The 18117-nt window shown below is 46.4% G+C and overlaps 12 non-coding genes across 12 annotated transcripts; all 12 read left to right on the top strand.

Annotated features, from left to right (window-relative positions):
- Positions 1–432: 432 nt before the first annotated feature.
- LOC142272737 (U2 spliceosomal RNA) lies at positions 433–623 on the top strand. The gene has a single exon (XR_012737549.1). It is a non-coding gene; the product is annotated as a U2 spliceosomal RNA (small nuclear RNA).
- Positions 624–2010: 1387 nt separating this feature from the next.
- LOC142272736 (U2 spliceosomal RNA) lies at positions 2011–2201 on the top strand. The gene has a single exon (XR_012737548.1). It is a non-coding gene; the product is annotated as a U2 spliceosomal RNA (small nuclear RNA).
- A 1387-nt stretch (positions 2202–3588) lies between these two features.
- On the top strand, positions 3589–3779 carry LOC142272735 (U2 spliceosomal RNA). Its single transcript, XR_012737547.1, has one exon. It is a non-coding gene; the product is annotated as a U2 spliceosomal RNA (small nuclear RNA).
- Positions 3780–5166: 1387 nt separating this feature from the next.
- LOC142272733 (U2 spliceosomal RNA) lies at positions 5167–5357 on the top strand. The gene has a single exon (XR_012737546.1). It is a non-coding gene; the product is annotated as a U2 spliceosomal RNA (small nuclear RNA).
- Positions 5358–6744: 1387 nt separating this feature from the next.
- Positions 6745–6935, top strand: LOC142272732 (U2 spliceosomal RNA). The gene has a single exon (XR_012737545.1). It is a non-coding gene; the product is annotated as a U2 spliceosomal RNA (small nuclear RNA).
- Positions 6936–8322: 1387 nt separating this feature from the next.
- LOC142272731 (U2 spliceosomal RNA) lies at positions 8323–8513 on the top strand. Its single transcript, XR_012737544.1, has one exon. It is a non-coding gene; the product is annotated as a U2 spliceosomal RNA (small nuclear RNA).
- A 1387-nt stretch (positions 8514–9900) lies between these two features.
- LOC142272730 (U2 spliceosomal RNA) lies at positions 9901–10091 on the top strand. Its single transcript, XR_012737543.1, has one exon. It is a non-coding gene; the product is annotated as a U2 spliceosomal RNA (small nuclear RNA).
- Positions 10092–11478: 1387 nt separating this feature from the next.
- LOC142272729 (U2 spliceosomal RNA) lies at positions 11479–11669 on the top strand. The gene has a single exon (XR_012737542.1). It is a non-coding gene; the product is annotated as a U2 spliceosomal RNA (small nuclear RNA).
- A 1387-nt stretch (positions 11670–13056) lies between these two features.
- On the top strand, positions 13057–13247 carry LOC142272727 (U2 spliceosomal RNA). The gene has a single exon (XR_012737540.1). It is a non-coding gene; the product is annotated as a U2 spliceosomal RNA (small nuclear RNA).
- Positions 13248–14634: 1387 nt separating this feature from the next.
- LOC142272726 (U2 spliceosomal RNA) lies at positions 14635–14825 on the top strand. The gene has a single exon (XR_012737539.1). It is a non-coding gene; the product is annotated as a U2 spliceosomal RNA (small nuclear RNA).
- Positions 14826–16212: 1387 nt separating this feature from the next.
- Positions 16213–16403, top strand: LOC142272725 (U2 spliceosomal RNA). The gene has a single exon (XR_012737538.1). It is a non-coding gene; the product is annotated as a U2 spliceosomal RNA (small nuclear RNA).
- Positions 16404–17790: 1387 nt separating this feature from the next.
- Positions 17791–17981, top strand: LOC142272724 (U2 spliceosomal RNA). Its single transcript, XR_012737537.1, has one exon. It is a non-coding gene; the product is annotated as a U2 spliceosomal RNA (small nuclear RNA).
- Positions 17982–18117: the final 136 nt, after the last annotated feature.

Here is an 18117-nt window from a genome sequence, read left to right as displayed (position 1 = left end):
CAGGAGAAGGGAAGCGGGTGGTGAGAAAGGTACAGAGGGCAGGGTTTGGGGGCTGGGAAGGAAAGGGAAAAGATTAGGGTTTGGGGATGATGAAAGGGCTTTCTACGGGTAAGGATGGCAAAGGGTGGCAGTGACGGAAAGTCAGGCAACCTGTCCTGTCCGTCTTTTTGTATCGTGAATTGGAAAGACTGCAAGGGGGAGGGGAGTTGCTTGCGCCCTAAAGGAGGAGTTATTCAGATTCATTGCAGTGGGCGGCGGCTGCAAAACGCACCATTCTTCTTGTTTTGGCTCTGCAAAGCAGCCTTTTCAAGGGTTGGCTTGGGTGACAAAATGTCTTGTGTAGGCGTGGGTTTGTCTCCCTCTCGCTCTCTCTCCCTAAGATGTGTCCGGCATAGGCCAGGGTGCCACTCGAGGCCCAAACCAATTCTGGTTATCGCTTCTCGGCCTTTTGGCTAAGATCAAGTGTAGTATCTGTTCTTATCAGTTTAATATCTGATACGTCCCCTATCTGGGGACCATATATTAAATGGATTTTTAGAACAGGGAGATGGAAAAAGAGCTTGCTCTGTCCACTCCACGCATTGACCTGGTATTGCAGTACCTCCAGGAACGGTGCACCCCTTCTTAACCCAGTTTCCAAAAGCAGAACTCAATTCACCTGATTCATATTAGCCCGATTTAATGAATTGGAAGAAAGCATACGTCTTCATATGCACCTCAATTTGGCCCATTCACTTTTCACACTTCCTCCTTTTGTTTTTTATCTTTCACACTTTTGACTTTCTTTATTCATCCAAATAGCAAACTCATCACCACTCAACCTGACCAACTCGGCTATGTCCCCGTGCTGCAGTTCTCTGTCTTATCTAGATCATTTGCAATTGAATGGAATAGATCCCTTTTGGACAAAGTGGATTCACCTGCTGCTGCAGTGACCACAGGTGTGATAACATCTAGAATTGGCATCTGGTGCGATCTCTCCGCTTCCACTCCAAAGAAAGTTACCTGTTTATTCCTATCATGCATTGGTTTTTGGGGTTTTCTTTGAGTAATGATGATCTCTTTAGTAGTCTGTTGGCGCCCTCTCCTGGAGGAATAGTTTGCTTGCTCTTGGACATTCTAAAAGAGAGGTCATGATAGACATTGAGCTTCTGAGCTCAATTGGGGACAGTCATGGGTGATGAATGTTTGCAACCTACTGCGAAGCCTCATACCGCAATATAAGGAACGTCAAATACTAAGAAAGGGCGGCCTATGAAAGAATTACTACTTTCAATAAGTACACTTAAACGGCTAATTGGGAATAGAAAAACTGTAAAAAGCCCTCTGAGAAAGCCCCCCTCTAACCTTTGATAGTAAGCTTTTCTGTAGTCTGCCTGTTGATGTATTTTCCGTTTGAACTGTGCACAACATGAAGAGACGGAACACTGGCGGCTTGTCACAATGCCCCCCGATGACATCACAATAGCGCTGCTGCCTAGAAAACAAGCTGCGCAGAAGAAGTTGTTCTTTGGGTGGGAGGGTGGGCTAGTGGAAGGAGGGGGCAATCTCTTTTTTTCCCGGGTGGTAGGGGGATGACAGGAGAAGGGAAGCGGGTGGTGAGAAAGGTACAGAGGGCAGGGTTTGGGGGCTGGGAAGGAAAGGGAAAAGATTAGGGTTTGGGGATGATGAAAGGGCTTTCTACGGGTAAGGATGGCAAAGGGTGGCAGTGACGGAAAGTCAGGCAACCTGTCCTGTCCGTCTTTTTGTATCGTGAATTGGAAAGACTGCAAGGGGGAGGGGAGTTGCTTGCGCCCTAAAGGAGGAGTTATTCAGATTCATTGCAGTGGGCGGCGGCTGCAAAACGCACCATTCTTCTTGTTTTGGCTCTGCAAAGCAGCCTTTTCAAGGGTTGGCTTGGGTGACAAAATGTCTTGTGTAGGCGTGGGTTTGTCTCCCTCTCGCTCTCTCTCCCTAAGATGTGTCCGGCATAGGCCAGGGTGCCACTCGAGGCCCAAACCAATTCTGGTTATCGCTTCTCGGCCTTTTGGCTAAGATCAAGTGTAGTATCTGTTCTTATCAGTTTAATATCTGATACGTCCCCTATCTGGGGACCATATATTAAATGGATTTTTAGAACAGGGAGATGGAAAAAGAGCTTGCTCTGTCCACTCCACGCATTGACCTGGTATTGCAGTACCTCCAGGAACGGTGCACCCCTTCTTAACCCAGTTTCCAAAAGCAGAACTCAATTCACCTGATTCATATTAGCCCGATTTAATGAATTGGAAGAAAGCATACGTCTTCATATGCACCTCAATTTGGCCCATTCACTTTTCACACTTCCTCCTTTTGTTTTTTATCTTTCACACTTTTGACTTTCTTTATTCATCCAAATAGCAAACTCATCACCACTCAACCTGACCAACTCGGCTATGTCCCCGTGCTGCAGTTCTCTGTCTTATCTAGATCATTTGCAATTGAATGGAATAGATCCCTTTTGGACAAAGTGGATTCACCTGCTGCTGCAGTGACCACAGGTGTGATAACATCTAGAATTGGCATCTGGTGCGATCTCTCCGCTTCCACTCCAAAGAAAGTTACCTGTTTATTCCTATCATGCATTGGTTTTTGGGGTTTTCTTTGAGTAATGATGATCTCTTTAGTAGTCTGTTGGCGCCTTCTCCTGGAGGAATAGTTTGCTTGCTCTTGGACATTCTAAAAGAGAGGTCATGATAGACATTGAGCTTCTGAGCTCAATTGGGGACAGTCATGGGTGATGAATGTTTGCAACCTACTGCGAAGCCTCATACCGCAATATAAGGAACGTCAAATACTAAGAAAGGGCGGCCTATGAAAGAATTACTACTTTCAATAAGTACACTTAAACGGCTAATTGGGAATAGAAAAACTGTAAAAAGCCCTCTGAGAAAGCCCCCCTCTAACCTTTGATAGTAAGCTTTTCTGTAGTCTGCCTGTTGATGTATTTTCCGTTTGAACTGTGCACAACATGAAGAGACGGAACACTGGCGGCTTGTCACAATGCCCCCCGATGACATCACAATAGCGCTGCTGCCTAGAAAACAAGCTGCGCAGAAGAAGTTGTTCTTTGGGTGGGAGGGTGGGCTAGTGGAAGGAGGGGGCAATCTCTTTTTTTCCCGGGTGGTAGGGGGATGACAGGAGAAGGGAAGCGGGTGGTGAGAAAGGTACAGAGGGCAGGGTTTGGGGGCTGGGAAGGAAAGGGAAAAGATTAGGGTTTGGGGATGATGAAAGGGCTTTCTACGGGTAAGGATGGCAAAGGGTGGCAGTGACGGAAAGTCAGGCAACCTGTCCTGTCCGTCTTTTTGTATCGTGAATTGGAAAGACTGCAAGGGGGAGGGGAGTTGCTTGCGCCCTAAAGGAGGAGTTATTCAGATTCATTGCAGTGGGCGGCGGCTGCAAAACGCACCATTCTTCTTGTTTTGGCTCTGCAAAGCAGCCTTTTCAAGGGTTGGCTTGGGTGACAAAATGTCTTGTGTAGGCGTGGGTTTGTCTCCCTCTCGCTCTCTCTCCCTAAGATGTGTCCGGCATAGGCCAGGGTGCCACTCGAGGCCCAAACCAATTCTGGTTATCGCTTCTCGGCCTTTTGGCTAAGATCAAGTGTAGTATCTGTTCTTATCAGTTTAATATCTGATACGTCCCCTATCTGGGGACCATATATTAAATGGATTTTTAGAACAGGGAGATGGAAAAAGAGCTTGCTCTGTCCACTCCACGCATTGACCTGGTATTGCAGTACCTCCAGGAACGGTGCACCCCTTCTTAACCCAGTTTCCAAAAGCAGAACTCAATTCACCTGATTCATATTAGCCCGATTTAATGAATTGGAAGAAAGCATACGTCTTCATATGCACCTCAATTTGGCCCATTCACTTTTCACACTTCCTCCTTTTGTTTTTTATCTTTCACACTTTTGACTTTCTTTATTCATCCAAATAGCAAACTCATCACCACTCAACCTGACCAACTCGGCTATGTCCCCGTGCTGCAGTTCTCTGTCTTATCTAGATCATTTGCAATTGAATGGAATAGATCCCTTTTGGACAAAGTGGATTCACCTGCTGCTGCAGTGACCACAGGTGTGATAACATCTAGAATTGGCATCTGGTGCGATCTCTCCGCTTCCACTCCAAAGAAAGTTACCTGTTTATTCCTATCATGCATTGGTTTTTGGGGTTTTCTTTGAGTAATGATGATCTCTTTAGTAGTCTGTTGGCGCCCTCTCCTGGAGGAATAGTTTGCTTGCTCTTGGACATTCTAAAAGAGAGGTCATGATAGACATTGAGCTTCTGAGCTCAATTGGGGACAGTCATGGGTGATGAATGTTTGCAACCTACTGCGAAGCCTCATACCGCAATATAAGGAACGTCAAATACTAAGAAAGGGCGGCCTATGAAAGAATTACTACTTTCAATAAGTACACTTAAACGGCTAATTGGGAATAGAAAAACTGTAAAAAGCCCTCTGAGAAAGCCCCCCTCTAACCTTTGATAGTAAGCTTTTCTGTAGTCTGCCTGTTGATGTATTTTCCGTTTGAACTGTGCACAACATGAAGAGACGGAACACTGGCGGCTTGTCACAATGCCCCCCGATGACATCACAATAGCGCTGCTGCCTAGAAAACAAGCTGCGCAGAAGAAGTTGTTCTTTGGGTGGGAGGGTGGGCTAGTGGAAGGAGGGGGCAATCTCTTTTTTTCCCGGGTGGTAGGGGGATGACAGGAGAAGGGAAGCGGGTGGTGAGAAAGGTACAGAGGGCAGGGTTTGGGGGCTGGGAAGGAAAGGGAAAAGATTAGGGTTTGGGGATGATGAAAGGGCTTTCTACGGGTAAGGATGGCAAAGGGTGGCAGTGACGGAAAGTCAGGCAACCTGTCCTGTCCGTCTTTTTGTATCGTGAATTGGAAAGACTGCAAGGGGGAGGGGAGTTGCTTGCGCCCTAAAGGAGGAGTTATTCAGATTCATTGCAGTGGGCGGCGGCTGCAAAACGCACCATTCTTCTTGTTTTGGCTCTGCAAAGCAGCCTTTTCAAGGGTTGGCTTGGGTGACAAAATGTCTTGTGTAGGCGTGGGTTTGTCTCCCTCTCGCTCTCTCTCCCTAAGATGTGTCCGGCATAGGCCAGGGTGCCACTCGAGGCCCAAACCAATTCTGGTTATCGCTTCTCGGCCTTTTGGCTAAGATCAAGTGTAGTATCTGTTCTTATCAGTTTAATATCTGATACGTCCCCTATCTGGGGACCATATATTAAATGGATTTTTAGAACAGGGAGATGGAAAAAGAGCTTGCTCTGTCCACTCCACGCATTGACCTGGTATTGCAGTACCTCCAGGAACGGTGCACCCCTTCTTAACCCAGTTTCCAAAAGCAGAACTCAATTCACCTGATTCATATTAGCCCGATTTAATGAATTGGAAGAAAGCATACGTCTTCATATGCACCTCAATTTGGCCCATTCACTTTTCACACTTCCTCCTTTTGTTTTTTATCTTTCACACTTTTGACTTTCTTTATTCATCCAAATAGCAAACTCATCACCACTCAACCTGACCAACTCGGCTATGTCCCCGTGCTGCAGTTCTCTGTCTTATCTAGATCATTTGCAATTGAATGGAATAGATCCCTTTTGGACAAAGTGGATTCACCTGCTGCTGCAGTGACCACAGGTGTGATAACATCTAGAATTGGCATCTGGTGCGATCTCTCCGCTTCCACTCCAAAGAAAGTTACCTGTTTATTCCTATCATGCATTGGTTTTTGGGGTTTTCTTTGAGTAATGATGATCTCTTTAGTAGTCTGTTGGCGCCCTCTCCTGGAGGAATAGTTTGCTTGCTCTTGGACATTCTAAAAGAGAGGTCATGATAGACATTGAGCTTCTGAGCTCAATTGGGGACAGTCATGGGTGATGAATGTTTGCAACCTACTGCGAAGCCTCATACCGCAATATAAGGAACGTCAAATACTAAGAAAGGGCGGCCTATGAAAGAATTACTACTTTCAATAAGTACACTTAAACGGCTAATTGGGAATAGAAAAACTGTAAAAAGCCCTCTGAGAAAGCCCCCCTCTAACCTTTGATAGTAAGCTTTTCTGTAGTCTGCCTGTTGATGTATTTTCCGTTTGAACTGTGCACAACATGAAGAGACGGAACACTGGCGGCTTGTCACAATGCCCCCCGATGACATCACAATAGCGCTGCTGCCTAGAACACAAGCTGCGCAGAAGAAGTTGTTCTTTGGGTGGGAGGGTGGGCTAGTGGAAGGAGGGGGCAATCTCTTTTTTTCCCGGGTGGTAGGGGGATGACAGGAGAAGGGAAGCGGGTGGTGAGAAAGGTACAGAGGGCAGGGTTTGGGGGCTGGGAAGGAAAGGGAAAAGATTAGGGTTTGGGGATGATGAAAGGGCTTTCTACGGGTAAGGATGGCAAAGGGTGGCAGTGACGGAAAGTCAGGCAACCTGTCCTGTCCGTCTTTTTGTATCGTGAATTGGAAAGACTGCAAGGGGGAGGGGAGTTGCTTGCGCCCTAAAGGAGGAGTTATTCAGATTCATTGCAGTGGGCGGCGGCTGCAAAACGCACCATTCTTCTTGTTTTGGCTCTGCAAAGCAGCCTTTTCAAGGGTTGGCTTGGGTGACAAAATGTCTTGTGTAGGCGTGGGTTTGTCTCCCTCTCGCTCTCTCTCCCTAAGATGTGTCCGGCATAGGCCAGGGTGCCACTCGAGGCCCAAACCAATTCTGGTTATCGCTTCTCGGCCTTTTGGCTAAGATCAAGTGTAGTATCTGTTCTTATCAGTTTAATATCTGATACGTCCCCTATCTGGGGACCATATATTAAATGGATTTTTAGAACAGGGAGATGGAAAAAGAGCTTGCTCTGTCCACTCCACGCATTGACCTGGTATTGCAGTACCTCCAGGAACGGTGCACCCCTTCTTAACCCAGTTTCCAAAAGCAGAACTCAATTCACCTGATTCATATTAGCCCGATTTAATGAATTGGAAGAAAGCATACGTCTTCATATGCACCTCAATTTGGCCCATTCACTTTTCACACTTCCTCCTTTTGTTTTTTATCTTTCACACTTTTGACTTTCTTTATTCATCCAAATAGCAAACTCATCACCACTCAACCTGACCAACTCGGCTATGTCCCCGTGCTGCAGTTCTCTGTCTTATCTAGATCATTTGCAATTGAATGGAATAGATCCCTTTTGGACAAAGTGGATTCACCTGCTGCTGCAGTGACCACAGGTGTGATAACATCTAGAATTGGCATCTGGTGCGATCTCTCCGCTTCCACTCCAAAGAAAGTTACCTGTTTATTCCTATCATGCATTGGTTTTTGGGGTTTTCTTTGAGTAATGATGATCTCTTTAGTAGTCTGTTGGCGCCCTCTCCTGGAGGAATAGTTTGCTTGCTCTTGGACATTCTAAAAGAGAGGTCATGATAGACATTGAGCTTCTGAGCTCAATTGGGGACAGTCATGGGTGATGAATGTTTGCAACCTACTGCGAAGCCTCATACCGCAATATAAGGAACGTCAAATACTAAGAAAGGGCGGCCTATGAAAGAATTACTACTTTCAATAAGTACACTTAAACGGCTAATTGGGAATAGAAAAACTGTAAAAAGCCCTCTGAGAAAGCCCCCCTCTAACCTTTGATAGTAAGCTTTTCTGTAGTCTGCCTGTTGATGTATTTTCCGTTTGAACTGTGCACAACATGAAGAGACGGAACACTGGCGGCTTGTCACAATGCCCCCCGATGACATCACAATAGCGCTGCTGCCTAGAAAACAAGCTGCGCAGAAGAAGTTGTTCTTTGGGTGGGAGGGTGGGCTAGTGGAAGGAGGGGGCAATCTCTTTTTTTCCCGGGTGGTAGGGGGATGACAGGAGAAGGGAAGCGGGTGGTGAGAAAGGTACAGAGGGCAGGGTTTGGGGGCTGGGAAGGAAAGGGAAAAGATTAGGGTTTGGGGATGATGAAAGGGCTTTCTACGGGTAAGGATGGCAAAGGGTGGCAGTGACGGAAAGTCAGGCAACCTGTCCTGTCCGTCTTTTTGTATCGTGAATTGGAAAGACTGCAAGGGGGAGGGGAGTTGCTTGCGCCCTAAAGGAGGAGTTATTCAGATTCATTGCAGTGGGCGGCGGCTGCAAAACGCACCATTCTTCTTGTTTTGGCTCTGCAAAGCAGCCTTTTCAAGGGTTGGCTTGGGTGACAAAATGTCTTGTGTAGGCGTGGGTTTGTCTCCCTCTCGCTCTCTCTCCCTAAGATGTGTCCGGCATAGGCCAGGGTGCCACTCGAGGCCCAAACCAATTCTGGTTATCGCTTCTCGGCCTTTTGGCTAAGATCAAGTGTAGTATCTGTTCTTATCAGTTTAATATCTGATACGTCCCCTATCTGGGGACCATATATTAAATGGATTTTTAGAACAGGGAGATGGAAAAAGAGCTTGCTCTGTCCACTCCACGCATTGACCTGGTATTGCAGTACCTCCAGGAACGGTGCACCCCTTCTTAACCCAGTTTCCAAAAGCAGAACTCAATTCACCTGATTCATATTAGCCCGATTTAATGAATTGGAAGAAAGCATACGTCTTCATATGCACCTCAATTTGGCCCATTCACTTTTCACACTTCCTCCTTTTGTTTTTTATCTTTCACACTTTTGACTTTCTTTATTCATCCAAATAGCAAACTCATCACCACTCAACCTGACCAACTCGGCTATGTCCCCGTGCTGCAGTTCTCTGTCTTATCTAGATCATTTGCAATTGAATGGAATAGATCCCTTTTGGACAAAGTGGATTCACCTGCTGCTGCAGTGACCACAGGTGTGATAACATCTAGAATTGGCATCTGGTGCGATCTCTCCGCTTCCACTCCAAAGAAAGTTACCTGTTTATTCCTATCATGCATTGGTTTTTGGGGTTTTCTTTGAGTAATGATGATCTCTTTAGTAGTCTGTTGGCGCCCTCTCCTGGAGGAATAGTTTGCTTGCTCTTGGACATTCTAAAAGAGAGGTCATGATAGACATTGAGCTTCTGAGCTCAATTGGGGACAGTCATGGGTGATGAATGTTTGCAACCTACTGCGAAGCCTCATACCGCAATATAAGGAACGTCAAATACTAAGAAAGGGCGGCCTATGAAAGAATTACTACTTTCAATAAGTACACTTAAACGGCTAATTGGGAATAGAAAAACTGTAAAAAGCCCTCTGAGAAAGCCCCCCTCTAACCTTTGATAGTAAGCTTTTCTGTAGTCTGCCTGTTGATGTATTTTCCGTTTGAACTGTGCACAACATGAAGAGACGGAACACTGGCGGCTTGTCACAATGCCCCCCGATGACATCACAATAGCGCTGCTGCCTAGAAAACAAGCTGCGCAGAAGAAGTTGTTCTTTGGGTGGGAGGGTGGGCTAGTGGAAGGAGGGGGCAATCTCTTTTTTTCCCGGGTGGTAGGGGGATGACAGGAGAAGGGAAGCGGGTGGTGAGAAAGGTACAGAGGGCAGGGTTTGGGGGCTGGGAAGGAAAGGGAAAAGATTAGGGTTTGGGGATGATGAAAGGGCTTTCTACGGGTAAGGATGGCAAAGGGTGGCAGTAACGGAAAGTCAGGCAACCTGTCCTGTCCGTCTTTTTGTATCGTGAATTGGAAAGACTGCAAGGGGGAGGGGAGTTGCTTGCGCCCTAAAGGAGGAGTTATTCAGATTCATTGCAGTGGGCGGCGGCTGCAAAACGCACCATTCTTCTTGTTTTGGCTCTGCAAAGCAGCCTTTTCAAGGGTTGGCTTGGGTGACAAAATGTCTTGTGTAGGCGTGGGTTTGTCTCCCTCTCGCTCTCTCTCCCTAAGATGTGTCCGGCATAGGCCAGGGTGCCACTCGAGGCCCAAACCAATTCTGGTTATCGCTTCTCGGCCTTTTGGCTAAGATCAAGTGTAGTATCTGTTCTTATCAGTTTAATATCTGATACGTCCCCTATCTGGGGACCATATATTAAATGGATTTTTAGAACAGGGAGATGGAAAAAGAGCTTGCTCTGTCCACTCCACGCATTGACCTGGTATTGCAGTACCTCCAGGAACGGTGCACCCCTTCTTAACCCAGTTTCCAAAAGCAGAACTCAATTCACCTGATTCATATTAGCCCGATTTAATGAATTGGAAGAAAGCATACGTCTTCATATGCACCTCAATTTGGCCCATTCACTTTTCACACTTCCTCCTTTTGTTTTTTATCTTTCACACTTTTGACTTTCTTTATTCATCCAAATAGCAAACTCATCACCACTCAACCTGACCAACTCGGCTATGTCCCCGTGCTGCAGTTCTCTGTCTTATCTAGATCATTTGCAATTGAATGGAATAGATCCCTTTTGGACAAAGTGGATTCACCTGCTGCTGCAGTGACCACAGGTGTGATAACATCTAGAATTGGCATCTGGTGCGATCTCTCCGCTTCCACTCCAAAGAAAGTTACCTGTTTATTCCTATCATGCATTGGTTTTTGGGGTTTTCTTTGAGTAATGATGATCTCTTTAGTAGTCTGTTGGCGCCCTCTCCTGGAGGAATAGTTTGCTTGCTCTTGGACATTCTAAAAGAGAGGTCATGATAGACATTGAGCTTCTGAGCTCAATTGGGGACAGTCATGGGTGATGAATGTTTGCAACCTACTGCGAAGCCTCATACCGCAATATAAGGAACGTCAAATACTAAGAAAGGGCGGCCTATGAAAGAATTACTACTTTCAATAAGTACACTTAAACGGCTAATTGGGAATAGAAAAACTGTAAAAAGCCCTCTGAGAAAGCCCCCCTCTAACCTTTGATAGTAAGCTTTTCTGTAGTCTGCCTGTTGATGTATTTTCCGTTTGAACTGTGCACAACATGAAGAGACGGAACACTGGCGGCTTGTCACAATGCCCCCCGATGACATCACAATAGCGCTGCTGCCTAGAAAACAAGCTGCGCAGAAGAAGTTGTTCTTTGGGTGGGAGGGTGGGCTAGTGGAAGGAGGGGGCAATCTCTTTTTTTCCCGGGTGGTAGGGGGATGACAGGAGAAGGGAAGCGGGTGGTGAGAAAGGTACAGAGGGCAGGGTTTGGGGGCTGGGAAGGAAAGGGAAAAGATTAGGGTTTGGGGATGATGAAAGGGCTTTCTACGGGTAAGGATGGCAAAGGGTGGCAGTGACGGAAAGTCAGGCAACCTGTCCTGTCCGTCTTTTTGTATCGTGAATTGGAAAGACTGCAAGGGGGAGGGGAGTTGCTTGCGCCCTAAAGGAGGAGTTATTCAGATTCATTGCAGTGGGCGGCGGCTGCAAAACGCACCATTCTTCTTGTTTTGGCTCTGCAAAGCAGCCTTTTCAAGGGTTGGCTTGGGTGACAAAATGTCTTGTGTAGGCGTGGGTTTGTCTCCCTCTCGCTCTCTCTCCCTAAGATGTGTCCGGCATAGGCCAGGGTGCCACTCGAGGCCCAAACCAATTCTGGTTATCGCTTCTCGGCCTTTTGGCTAAGATCAAGTGTAGTATCTGTTCTTATCAGTTTAATATCTGATACGTCCCCTATCTGGGGACCATATATTAAATGGATTTTTAGAACAGGGAGATGGAAAAAGAGCTTGCTCTGTCCACTCCACGCATTGACCTGGTATTGCAGTACCTCCAGGAACGGTGCACCCCTTCTTAACCCAGTTTCCAAAAGCAGAACTCAATTCACCTGATTCATATTAGCCCGATTTAATGAATTGGAAGAAAGCATACGTCTTCATATGCACCTCAATTTGGCCCATTCACTTTTCACACTTCCTCCTTTTGTTTTTTATCTTTCACACTTTTGACTTTCTTTATTCATCCAAATAGCAAACTCATCACCACTCAACCTGACCAACTCGGCTATGTCCCCGTGCTGCAGTTCTCTGTCTTATCTAGATCATTTGCAATTGAATGGAATAGATCCCTTTTGGACAAAGTGGATTCACCTGCTGCTGCAGTGACCACAGGTGTGATAACATCTAGAATTGGCATCTGGTGCGATCTCTCCGCTTCCACTCCAAAGAAAGTTACCTGTTTATTCCTATCATGCATTGGTTTTTGGGGTTTTCTTTGAGTAATGATGATCTCTTTAGTAGTCTGTTGGCGCCCTCTCCTGGAGGAATAGTTTGCTTGCTCTTGGACATTCTAAAAGAGAGGTCATGATAGACATTGAGCTTCTGAGCTCAATTGGGGACAGTCATGGGTGATGAATGTTTGCAACCTACTGCGAAGCCTCATACCGCAATATAAGGAACGTCAAATACTAAGAAAGGGCGGCCTATGAAAGAATTACTACTTTCAATAAGTACACTTAAACGGCTAATTGGGAATAGAAAAACTGTAAAAAGCCCTCTGAGAAAGCCCCCCTCTAACCTTTGATAGTAAGCTTTTCTGTAGTCTGCCTGTTGATGTATTTTCCGTTTGAACTGTGCACAACATGAAGAGACGGAACACTGGCGGCTTGTCACAATGCCCCCCGATGACATCACAATAGCGCTGCTGCCTAGAAAACAAGCTGCGCAGAAGAAGTTGTTCTTTGGGTGGGAGGGTGGGCTAGTGGAAGGAGGGGGCAATCTCTTTTTTTCCCGGGTGGTAGGGGGATGACAGGAGAAGGGAAGCGGGTGGTGAGAAAGGTACAGAGGGCAGGGTTTGGGGGCTGGGAAGGAAAGGGAAAAGATTAGGGTTTGGGGATGATGAAAGGGCTTTCTACGGGTAAGGATGGCAAAGGGTGGCAGTGACGGAAAGTCAGGCAACCTGTCCTGTCCGTCTTTTTGTATCGTGAATTGGAAAGACTGCAAGGGGGAGGGGAGTTGCTTGCGCCCTAAAGGAGGAGTTATTCAGATTCATTGCAGTGGGCGGCGGCTGCAAAACGCACCATTCTTCTTGTTTTGGCTCTGCAAAGCAGCCTTTTCAAGGGTTGGCTTGGGTGACAAAATGTCTTGTGTAGGCGTGGGTTTGTCTCCCTCTCGCTCTCTCTCCCTAAGATGTGTCCGGCATAGGCCAGGGTGCCACTCGAGGCCCAAACCAATTCTGGTTATCGCTTCTCGGCCTTTTGGCTAAGATCAAGTGTAGTATCTGTTCTTATCAGTTTAATATCTGATACGTCCCCTATCTGGGGACCATATATTAAATGGATTTTTAGAACAGGGAGATGGAAAAAGAGCTTGCTCTGTCCACTCCACGCATTGACCTGGTATTGCAGTACCTCCAGGAACGGTGCACCCCTTCTTAACCCAGTTTCCAAAAGCAGAACTCAATTCACCTGATTCATATTAGCCCGATTTAATGAATTGGAAGAAAGCATACGTCTTCATATGCACCTCAATTTGGCCCATTCACTTTTCACACTTCCTCCTTTTGTTTTTTATCTTTCACACTTTTGACTTTCTTTATTCATCCAAATAGCAAACTCATCACCACTCAACCTGACCAACTCGGCTATGTCCCCGTGCTGCAGTTCTCTGTCTTATCTAGATCATTTGCAATTGAATGGAATAGATCCCTTTTGGACAAAGTGGATTCACCTGCTGCTGCAGTGACCACAGGTGTGATAACATCTAGAATTGGCATCTGGTGCGATCTCTCCGCTTCCACTCCAAAGAAAGTTACCTGTTTATTCCTATCATGCATTGGTTTTTGGGGTTTTCTTTGAGTAATGATGATCTCTTTAGTAGTCTGTTGGCGCCCTCTCCTGGAGGAATAGTTTGCTTGCTCTTGGACATTCTAAAAGAGAGGTCATGATAGACATTGAGCTTCTGAGCTCAATTGGGGACAGTCATGGGTGATGAATGTTTGCAACCTACTGCGAAGCCTCATACCGCAATATAAGGAACGTCAAATACTAAGAAAGGGCGGCCTATGAAAGAATTACTACTTTCAATAAGTACACTTAAACGGCTAATTGGGAATAGAAAAACTGTAAAAAGCCCTCTGAGAAAGCCCCCCTCTAACCTTTGATAGTAAGCTTTTCTGTAGTCTGCCTGTTGATGTATTTTCCGTTTGAACTGTGCACAACATGAAGAGACGGAACACTGGCGGCTTGTCACAATGCCCCCCGATGACATCACAATAGCGCTGCTGCCTAGAAAACAAGCTGCGCAGAAGAAGTTGTTCTTTGGGTGGGAGGGTGGGCTAGTGGAAGGAGGGGGCAATCTCTTTTTTTCCCGGGTGGTAGGGGGATGACAGGAGAAGGGAAGCGGGTGGTGAGAAAGGTACAGAGGGCAGGGTTTGGGGGCTGGGAAGGAAAGGGAAAAGATTAGGGTTTGGGGATGATGAAAGGGCTTTCTACGGGTAAGGATGGCAAAGGGTGGCAGTGACGGAAAGTCAGGCAACCTGTCCTGTCCGTCTTTTTGTATCGTGAATTGGAAAGACTGCAAGGGGGAGGGGAGTTGCTTGCGCCCTAAAGGAGGAGTTATTCAGATTCATTGCAGTGGGCGGCGGCTGCAAAACGCACCATTCTTCTTGTTTTGGCTCTGCAAAGCAGCCTTTTCAAGGGTTGGCTTGGGTGACAAAATGTCTTGTGTAGGCGTGGGTTTGTCTCCCTCTCGCTCTCTCTCCCTAAGATGTGTCCGGCATAGGCCAGGGTGCCACTCGAGGCCCAAACCAATTCTGGTTATCGCTTCTCGGCCTTTTGGCTAAGATCAAGTGTAGTATCTGTTCTTATCAGTTTAATATCTGATACGTCCCCTATCTGGGGACCATATATTAAATGGATTTTTAGAACAGGGAGATGGAAAAAGAGCTTGCTCTGTCCACTCCACGCATTGACCTGGTATTGCAGTACCTCCAGGAACGGTGCACCCCTTCTTAACCCAGTTTCCAAAAGCAGAACTCAATTCACCTGATTCATATTAGCCCGATTTAATGAATTGGAAGAAAGCATACGTCTTCATATGCACCTCAATTTGGCCCATTCACTTTTCACACTTCCTCCTTTTGTTTTTTATCTTTCACACTTTTGACTTTCTTTATTCATCCAAATAGCAAACTCATCACCACTCAACCTGACCAACTCGGCTATGTCCCCGTGCTGCAGTTCTCTGTCTTATCTAGATCATTTGCAATTGAATGGAATAGATCCCTTTTGGACAAAGTGGATTCACCTGCTGCTGCAGTGACCACAGGTGTGATAACATCTAGAATTGGCATCTGGTGCGATCTCTCCGCTTCCACTCCAAAGAAAGTTACCTGTTTATTCCTATCATGCATTGGTTTTTGGGGTTTTCTTTGAGTAATGATGATCTCTTTAGTAGTCTGTTGGCGCCCTCTCCTGGAGGAATAGTTTGCTTGCTCTTGGACATTCTAAAAGAGAGGTCATGATAGACATTGAGCTTCTGAGCTCAATTGGGGACAGTCATGGGTGATGAATGTTTGCAACCTACTGCGAAGCCTCATACCGCAATATAAGGAACGTCAAATACTAAGAAAGGGCGGCCTATGAAAGAATTACTACTTTCAATAAGTACACTTAAACGGCTAATTGGGAATAGAAAAACTGTAAAAAGCCCTCTGAGAAAGCCCCCCTCTAACCTTTGATAGTAAGCTTTTCTGTAGTCTGCCTGTTGATGTATTTTCCGTTTGAACTGTGCACAACATGAAGAGACGGAACACTGGCGGCTTGTCACAATGCCCCCCGATGACATCACAATAGCGCTGCTGCCTAGAAAACAAGCTGCGCAGAAGAAGTTGTTCTTTGGGTGGGAGGGTGGGCTAGTGGAAGGAGGGGGCAATCTCTTTTTTTCCCGGGTGGTAGGGGGATGACAGGAGAAGGGAAGCGGGTGGTGAGAAAGGTACAGAGGGCAGGGTTTGGGGGCTGGGAAGGAAAGGGAAAAGATTAGGGTTTGGGGATGATGAAAGGGCTTTCTACGGGTAAGGATGGCAAAGGGTGGCAGTGACGGAAAGTCAGGCAACCTGTCCTGTCCGTCTTTTTGTATCGTGAATTGGAAAGACTGCAAGGGGGAGGGGAGTTGCTTGCGCCCTAAAGGAGGAGTTATTCAGATTCATTGCAGTGGGCGGCGGCTGCAAAACGCACCATTCTTCTTGTTTTGGCTCTGCAAAGCAGCCTTTTCAAGGGTTGGCTTGGGTGACAAAATGTCTTGTGTAGGCGTGGGTTTGTCTCCCTCTCGCTCTCTCTCCCTAAGATGTGTCCGGCATAGGCCAGGGTGCCACTCGAGGCCCAAACCAATTCTGGTTATCGCTTCTCGGCCTTTTGGCTAAGATCAAGTGTAGTATCTGTTCTTATCAGTTTAATATCTGATACGTCCCCTATCTGGGGACCATATATTAAATGGATTTTTAGAACAGGGAGATGGAAAAAGAGCTTGCTCTGTCCACTCCACGCATTGACCTGGTATTGCAGTACCTCCAGGAACGGTGCACCCCTTCTTAACCCAGTTTCCAAAAGCAGAACTCAATTCACCTGATTCATATTAGCCCGATTTAATGAATTGGAAGAAAGCATACGTCTTCATATGCACCTCAATTTGGCCCATTCACTTTTCACACTTCCTCCTTTTGTTTTTTATCTTTCACACTTTTGACTTTCTTTATTCATCCAAATAGCAAACTCATCACCACTCAACCTGACCAACTCGGCTATGTCCCCGTGCTGCAGTTCTCTGTCTTATCTAGATCATTTGCAATTGAATGGAATAGATCCCTTTTGGACAAAGTGGATTCACCTGCTGCTGCAGTGACCACAGGTGTGATAACATCTAGAATTGGCATCTGGTGCGATCTCTCCGCTTCCACTCCAAAGAAAGTTACCTGTTTATTCCTATCATGCATTGGTTTTTGGGGTTTTCTTTGAGTAATGATGATCTCTTTAGTAGTCTGTTGGCGCCCTCTCCTGGAGGAATAGTTTGCTTGCTCTTGGACATTCTAAAAGAGAGGTCATGATAGACATTGAGCTTCTGAGCTCAATTGGGGACAGTCATGGGTGATGAATGTTTGCAACCTACTGCGAAGCCTCATACCGCAATATAAGGAACGTCAAATACTAAGAAAGGGCGGCCTATGAAAGAATTACTACTTTCAATAAGTACACTTAAACGGCTAATTGGGAATAGAAAAACTGTAAAAAGCCCTCTGAGAAAGCCCCCCTCTAACCTTTGATAGTAAGCTTTTCTGTAGTCTGCCTGTTGATGTATTTTCCGTTTGAACTGTGCACAACATGAAGAGACGGAACACTGGCGGCTTGTCACAATGCCCCCCGATGACATCACAATAGCGCTGCTGCCTAGAAAACAAGCTGCGCAGAAGAAGTTGTTCTTTGGGTGGGAGGGTGGGCTAGTGGAAGGAGGGGGCAATCTCTTTTTTTCCCGGGTGGTAGGGGGATGACAGGAGAAGGGAAGCGGGTGGTGAGAAAGGTACAGAGGGCAGGGTTTGGGGGCTGGGAAGGAAAGGGAAAAGATTAGGGTTTGGGGATGATGAAAGGGCTTTCTACGGGTAAGGATGGCAAAGGGTGGCAGTGACGGAAAGTCAGGCAACCTGTCCTGTCCGTCTTTTTGTATCGTGAATTGGAAAGACTGCAAGGGGGAGGGGAGTTGCTTGCGCCCTAAAGGAGGAGTTATTCAGATTCATTGCAGTGGGCGGCGGCTGCAAAACGCACCATTCTTCTTGTTTTGGCTCTGCAAAGCAGCCTTTTCAAGGGTTGGCTTGGGTGACAAAATGTCTTGTGTAGGCGTGGGTTTGTCTCCCTCTCGCTCTCTCTCCCTAAGATGTGTCCGGCATAGGCCAGGGTGCCACTCGAGGCCCAAACCAATTCTGGTTATCGCTTCTCGGCCTTTTGGCTAAGATCAAGTGTAGTATCTGTTCTTATCAGTTTAATATCTGATACGTCCCCTATCTGGGGACCATATATTAAATGGATTTTTAGAACAGGGAGATGGAAAAAGAGCTTGCTCTGTCCACTCCACGCATTGACCTGGTATTGCAGTACCTCCAGGAACGGTGCACCCCTTCTTAACCCAGTTTCCAAAAGCAGAACTCAATTCACCTGATTCATATTAGCCCGATTTAATGAATTGGAAGAAAGCATACGTCTTCATATGCACCTCAATTTGGCCCATTCACTTTTCACACTTCCTCCTTTTGTTT

Source organism: Anomaloglossus baeobatrachus, unplaced genomic scaffold (genome assembly GCF_048569485.1).
Source record: "Anomaloglossus baeobatrachus isolate aAnoBae1 unplaced genomic scaffold, aAnoBae1.hap1 Scaffold_3548, whole genome shotgun sequence".
Taxonomy (NCBI): domain Eukaryota; kingdom Metazoa; phylum Chordata; class Amphibia; order Anura; family Aromobatidae; genus Anomaloglossus; species Anomaloglossus baeobatrachus.
The sequence above is the reverse complement of the archived record's forward strand: the minus strand, read 5'-3'. Positions and strand labels throughout refer to the sequence as shown.